The following is a 7,941-nucleotide window of genomic DNA, read 5'->3' as shown; positions in this document are numbered from 1 at the left end:
AACTTCCGGGTTGTCTCCCTGGCAGCGCTTTCTTTAAAGCCATTAAGCTAGGCATATAGTGCTCAAGTAATGGATCCACCCGGATCCCAAGGTATATCAAAGCCAATTTTAATTAACAATGATTTGTAATTTAGTAGTGAGCACAAAGTAACATATATCATGTAATGACGAAGTCTAACTCTCTTCCTATGCATCGGCATGTCATAAAAGAACAATTCATGCACACAAAGTAAAGGCCAATGCATAGTATAAACAGTTTCTTGCAATTTTATCATATTGGAAACATAGAGAGGTGGAGATATAGTTCCTCTCTCATAATAATTGCAAGTAGGAGCAGCAAGCACATGCATATTATATTCATCAAAATCATCATGTGCAACGGTAAAAGGCAACCCATCAATATAATCCTTAATAAGTGCAAACTTCTCCGATATAGTGTAGTTGGGAGAATTCAAAAAGATAATAGGACTATCATGTGTGGGTGCAATAGCAACAATTTCATGTTTAACATAAGGAACTATAGCAAGTTCATCTCCATAAGCATAATTCATATTGGCATCTTGGCCACAAGCATAGCAAGCATCATCAAAAAGGGATATTTCAAGAGAATCAACGGGATCATAACAATCATCATAGCAATCATCCTCCGGTAAGCACGAAGGGAAATTAAACAATGTATGAGTTGAAGAGTTACTCTCATTAGAAGGTGGGCACGGGTAGCTAATCCGCTCTTCCTCCTTTTGTTCTTCGCTCTCCTCCTCATCTTTTTCATCCAATGAGCTCACAGTTTCATCAATTTCTTCTTCCATAGACTCCTGCAAAATATTAGTCTCTTCTTGGACAGCGGAGACTTTCTCAATAAGCGCATTAATATAGGAATTATATTCATAATTATCATAGCAATATTTTAAGATAGCTAAATTTTCAGGCCTATAAACATCATCATCATAAGCTTCATGCTTTTCAAACAAAGATTCAATTTCATAAGCACCCTTAAAAGCAACAAATTCTTCTATTTGTTCCACATCATAGTAATCATATATACCATTAGCATAAGAAGCTAAGGTTTCATTATCATTAAATTCACATGAAAAGGGAAGGTGTGGAGCCTTCACCTTAGAGCAACAAGTATAATCATATCTCAAGCATAGTTGCCTAGCATACCAATTCAATATATGAATTTGATCCCATAATAGTTTCCCTTTTTGTGTCAAGCGGTAATCCCTAAAGTATTCATGTTGATCCAACATTACTCCCATTACATAATTGAATGGGGTTTTCTCAGGATTATTAAAGTAGTACATAATATTTTTCACATAACCAGCATCGAGGGTTTTAGGAGGTTCCCCATCTCCATGAGTAGCAAGTATACCTAATTTTTTGGTATTTCGTGTTCCATATCCATAACTAAAGATAGAGAACAACTAAGAACAGCAAATAAAAATTACTTAGTGATAAAGCAAACAAGCACATATGAGAATATTCACCCCACGCTATTGCTCCCCGGCAACGGCGCCAGAAAAAGGTCTTGATAACCCACAAGTATACGGGATCGCAATAGTTTTCAATAAGTAAGAGTGTCGAACCCAACGAGGGGCTAAAGGTAGAACAAATATTCCCTCAAGTTCTATCGACCACCGATACAACTCTACGCACGCTTGACGTTCGCTTTACCTAGAACAAGTATGAAACTAGAAGTACTTTGTAGGTGTTGTTGGATAGGTTTGCAAGATAATAAAGAGCAAGTAAATAAAAGTAGGGGCTGTTTAGTAAAGAAGCAATAAAGTAAATATAGCGAGTGTGGAAAAGTGGTGGTAGGAGTTGCGAAATTGCCCCTAAGCAATTGACTACTTTACTAGACCGATAGCAAGTATTATGTGGGAGAGGCCACTGCTAGCATGTCATCCCTGACTTGGAATTCTATTCACTTATGATTGGAACTATTAGCAAGCATCCGCAACTACTAACGTTCATTAAGGTAAAACCCAACCATAGCATTAAGATATATTGGTCCCCCTTCAATCCCGTATGCATCAATTTCTATGCTAGGTTGAAGCTTCTGTCACTCTTGCCCTCCAATACATAGTCCTATCAACATACAACTAACCCTAGGGTGTGATCCACGCGCACAATCATATGATGGGCACCAAAGGACAGCAACATAACCACAAGCAAATTAAATCAATCATAGCAATTCATCAACCACCGATAGGACAACGAAAATCTACTCAGACATCATAGGATGGCAACACATCATTGGATAATAATATGAAGCATAAAGCACCATGTTCAAGTAGAGGGTACAGCGGGTTGCAGGAGAGTGGACCGCTGTAGATAGAGGGGGAAGGTGATGGAGATGTTGGTGAAGATGGCGGAGGTGTTGGTGTAGATCGCGGTGATGATGATGGCCCCCGGTGGCATTCCGGTGCCACCAGAAGCGAGGGGGAGAGAGCCCCCCTCCTCCTTCTTCTTCTTCTTCTTCCTTGACCTCCTCCCTTGATGGGAGAAGGATTTCCCCTCTGGTCCATGACCTCCATGGCACGGGAGGGGCGAGAGCCCCTCCGAGATTGGATCTGTCTCTCTCTGTTTCTGCGTTCTCAGATTCTTCCCTTTCACCGTTTCTTATATTCCTCGAGATCCATAACTCCGATTGGGCTGAAATTTTGACACGATCTCTATCCGGATATTAGCTTTATTGCAGTGAAAGAAGGGCATCAACCGCCTTACGGGTGGCCCACGAGGGTCAGGGGCGCCCCCAGGGGGCAGGCGTGCCCCCCTACCTCGTGGCCACCTCGGGCACCGTCTCGCGTGGATTTTTCTTCCCAAAAATCATATATATTCCAAAAAAATCTCCGTCAGTTTTTATCCCGTTTGGACTCCATTTGATATGGATATTCTTCGAAACAAAAAACATGCAACAAACAGGAACTGGCACTGGGCACTGGATCAATATGTTAGTCCCAAAAATAGTATAAAAAGTTGCCAAAAGTAGATGAAAGTTCAATAATATTGGCATGGAACAATCAAAAATTATAGATACGACAGAGACGTATCATCCACTAACAAGGTTGATCAAGTCTTGTTAACAAAGTCATTCCGAATAACATGGAACCGGAGAAATTTCGAATAACACTATGTTACCTCAACAGGGATATGCACATCCCCAATAATAAGAATATCATATTTCTTCTTGACAGTAGGAATAGGAAATTCAAAACCTCCAAATATAATCGATGGACATTTTCCAATAGGGTTGATACTATGAACATGAGGTTGTTTCCTCGCAAAGTGTACCGTATGCTCATTACCATTAACATGAAAAGTGACATTGCCTTTAGTGCAATCAATAACAGCCCCTGCAGTATTCAAAAAGGGTCTTCCAAGAATAATAGACATACTATCGTCCTCGGGAATATCAAGAATAACAAAGTCCGTTAAAATAGTAACGTTTGCAACTACAACAGGCACATCCTCACAAATACCGACAGGTATAGCAGTTGATTTATCGGCCATTTTCAAAGATATTTCAGTAGGTGTCAACTTATTCAAATCAAGTCTATGATATAAAGAGAGAGGCATAACACTAACACCAGCTCCAAGATCACATAAAACAGTTTTAACATAGTTTCTTTTAATTGAGCATGGTATAGTGGGTACTCCTGGATCTCCAAGTTTCTTTGGTATTCCATCCTCAAAAGTATAATTAGCAAGCATGGTGGAAATTTCAGCTTCCGGTATCTTCCTTTTATTAGTAACAATATCTTTCATATACTTAGCATAAGGATTCATTTTGAGCATATCAGTTAATCGCATACGCAAAAAGATAGGTCTAATCATTTCAGCAAAGCGCTCAAAATCCTCATCATCCTTTTTCTTGGATGGTTTGGGAGGAAAAGGCATGGGTTTTTGAACCCAAGGCTCTCTTTCTTTACCATGTTTCCTAGCAACAAAGTCTTTCTTATCATAACGTTGATTCTTTGATTGTGGGTTATCAAGATCAATAGCAGGTTCAATTTCTATATCATTATCATTACTAGGTTGAGCATCGTCATGAACATTTTTATTAACATTATCACTAGTTTCAGGTTCATTACCAGATTGTGTTTCAGCATCAGAAATAGAAATATCATTTGGATTCTCAGGTGTTTCGGTAATAGGTTCACTAGAAGCATGCAAAGTCCTATCATTTTTCTTTTTCTTCCTATTAGAAGGACTAGGTGCATCTACATTATTTCTCTAAGAATCTTACTCAATTCTCTTAGGATGGCCTTCAGGATACAAAGGTTCCTGAGTCTTTCTACCAGTTCTAGTAGCCACTCTAACAACATTACCATTATTCTTACTACTCAATTCATTGAGCAAATCATTTTGAGCTTTAAGTACTTGTTCTACTTGAGTGGTAACCATAGAGGCATGTTTACTAATAAGTTTAAGTTCACCTTTAACATTAGCCATATAATCACCCAAGTGTTCAAGCATATTTTAATTTTATTTCAATTGTCTACCAAAATAAGCATTAAAATCTTCTTGCTTAGCCATAAATTTATCAAACTCATCTAAGCATGGGCTAGCAAACTTAGTAAATGGGATTTCAACTTTATCATATCTATAGAGATAATTTACCTTTACTACCTGTGTCGGGTTATCAAGACCATGAGTTTCTTCAATAGGTAAAGGATTAAGATCATATGTTTCTTCAACAGGCGGTAAATTAAGACCGTGTATTTCTTCAATGAGATGTAAATTCTTAACATCTTCAGCTTCAATACCCTTTTCTTTCATAGATTTCTTTGCCTCTTGCATATCTTCAGGACTGGGAAATAGAATACCCCTCTTCTTCAGAGTTGGTTTAAGAATAGGCTCAGGAATTGGCTCCGGAGGTGTCCAATTATTTTCATTTGTCAACATATTATTCAATAGAATTTCAGCTTCATCCGGTGTTCTTTCCCTAAAAACAGAACCAACACAACTATCCAGGTAATCTCTGGAAGCATCGGTTAGTCCATTATAAAAGATATCAAGTATTTCAATTTTCTTAAGAGGATGATCAGGCAAAGCATTAAGTAACTTGAGAATCCTACCCCAAGCTTGTGGGAGACTCTCTTCTTCAATTTGCACAAAATTATATATATACCTTAAAGCAGCTTGTTTCTTATGAGCAGGGAAATATTTAGCAGAGAAGTAATAAATCATATCCTGGGGACTACGCACACAACCAGGATCAAGAGAATTAAACCATATCTTAGCATCACCCTTTAATGAGAACGGAAATATTTTAAGGATACAAAAGTAGCGAGTTCTCTCATCAGTAGTGAACAGGGTGGCTATATCATTTAATTTAGTAAGATGTGCCACAACAGTTTCAGATTCATAGCCATGAAAAGGATCAGATTCAACCAAAGTAATTATATCAGGATCAATAGAGAATTCATAATCCTTATCAGTACACAAATAGGTGAAGTAGCAAAAGCAGGGTCAGGTTTCATCCTAGCATTTAGAGATCGCTTATTCCATTTAGCTAATAACCTCTTGAGTTTGTATCTATCTTTGCAAGCTAAAATAGCTAAAGAAGCTTCTTTATCAAAAACATAACCCTCAGGAATAACAGGCAAGTCTTCATCATCAATTTCATCAGTATTATCAGATTCAATATTTTCATTCTCTCTAGCCCTAGCAAGTTGTTCATCAAGAAATTCACCAAGTGGCACAGTAGTATCAAGCATAAAAGTAGTTTCATCATAAGTATCATGTATAGCAGAAGTGGCATCATCAATAACATGTGACATATCAGAATGAATAGCAGAAGCAGGTTTAGGTGTCGCAAGCTTACTCAAAACATAAGGTGAACCAAGTGCAGAGCTAGATGGCAGTTCCTTACCTCCCCTCGTAGTTGAGGGATAAATCTTGGTTTTTGGATCTCTCAAGTTCTTCATAATGATAAGCAAATATAAATCCCAAGAAACTCAAAGAATAGAGCTATGCTCCCCGGCAACGGCGCCAGAAAATAGTCTTGATAACCCACAAGTATAGGGGATCGCAACAGTTTTCGAGGGTAGAGTATTCAACCCAAATTTATTGATTCGACACAAGGGGAGCCAAAGAATATTCTCAAGTATTAGCAGTTGAGTTGTCAATTCAACCACACCTGGAAACTTAATATCTGCAGCAAAGTGTTTAGTAGAGGAGTAATATGATAGTAGTGGTAACGGTAGCAGAAGGTAACAGTAGCAAAAGTAATGTTTTTGGTATTTTGTAGTGATGATAGCAATAGCAACGGAAAAGTAAATAAGCGAAGAACAATATATGGAAAGCTCATAGGCAATGGATCAGTGATGGAGAATTATGCCAGATGCGGTTCATCATGTAACAGTCATAACATAGGGTGACACAGAACTAGCTCCAGTTCATCAATGTAATGTAGGCATGTATTCCGAATATAGTCATACGTGCTTATGGAAAATAACTTGCATGACATATTTTGTCCTACCCTCCCGTGGCAGCGAGGTCCTTACCAAAACTAAGGGATATTAAGGCCTCCTTTTAATAGAGTACTGGAACAAAGCATTAACACATAGTGAATACATGAACTCCTCAAACTACGGTCATCACCGGTAAGTATCCCGATTATTGTCACTTCGGGGTTAACGGATCATAACACATAATAGGTGACTATAGACTTGCAAGATAGGATCTAGAACTCTCATATATTGATGAAAACATAATAGGTTCAGATCTGAAATCATGGCACTCGGGCCCTAGTGACAAGCGTTAAGCATAGCAAAGTCATAGGAACATCAATTTCAGAACATAGTGGATACTAGGGATCAAACCCTAACAAAACTAACTCGATTACATGATAGATCCCATCCAACCCATCACCGTCCAGCAAGCCTACACTGGAATTACTCACGCACGGCGGTGAGCATCATGAAATTGGTGATGGAGGATGGTTGATGATGACGATGGTGACGGATTCCCCTCTCCGGAGCCCCGAACGGACTCTAGATCAGCCCTCCCGAGAAGTTTTAGGGCTTGGCGGCGGCTCCATATAGTAAAACGCGATGAATCCTTCTCATCGATTTTTTTCTCCCCGAAACCAAATATATAGAGTTGGAGTTGAGGTCGGAGGAGCTCCAGGGTGCCCACGAGGTAGGGAGGCAGGCGCGCCCCCACCCTCGTGGACAGGTGGTGGCCCCCCTGGCCTTCATCTTTTGCAAGGATTTTTTATTATTTCTCAAAAGTTATTCCATGAAGTTTCAGGTCATTCCGAGAACTTTTGTTTCTGCACATAAATAACACCATGGTAATTCTGCTGAAAACAACGTCAGTCCGGGTTAGTTCCATTCAAATCATGCAAGTTAGAGTCCAAAACAAGGGCAAAAGTGTTTTGAAAAATAGATACGACGGAGACGTATCAGGTATTAATATGCATATAGGATCTAAACATATGAGCTTCCACCAAATAAACCAACTAGCATCAACTACAAGGAGTAATTAACACTACTAGCAACCCACATGTACCAATCCCGGACTTGGAGACAAGAATTGGATACAAGAGATGAACTAGGGTTTTGAGAGGAGATGGTGCTGGCGAAGATGTTGATGGACATTGCCCTCTCCCGATGAGAGGAGCGTTGGTGATGACGATGGCGATGATTTCCCCCTCCCGGAGGGAAGTTTCCCCGGTAGAACAGCTCCGCCAGAGCCCTAGATTGGTTCCGCCAAGGTTCCGCCTTGTGGCGGCGGAGTCTCGTCCGAAAAGATGGCTTATGATTTTTTCCTCATCGAAAGACTCCATATAGCAAAAGATGGACATCGGAGGGCCACCAGGGGGTCCACGAGGTAGGGGGCGTGCCCAGGGGAGTAGGGCGCGCCCCCACCCTCGTGGGCAGGGTGTGGCCCCCCTTGTGAACTTCTTGCTCTTAGTATTTTTTATATATT

This window comes from Triticum aestivum, chromosome 7A (assembly GCF_018294505.1).
Source record: "Triticum aestivum cultivar Chinese Spring chromosome 7A, IWGSC CS RefSeq v2.1, whole genome shotgun sequence".
Taxonomy (NCBI): Eukaryota; Viridiplantae; Streptophyta; class Magnoliopsida; order Poales; family Poaceae; genus Triticum; species Triticum aestivum.
Note: the sequence above shows the minus strand (reverse complement) of the source record.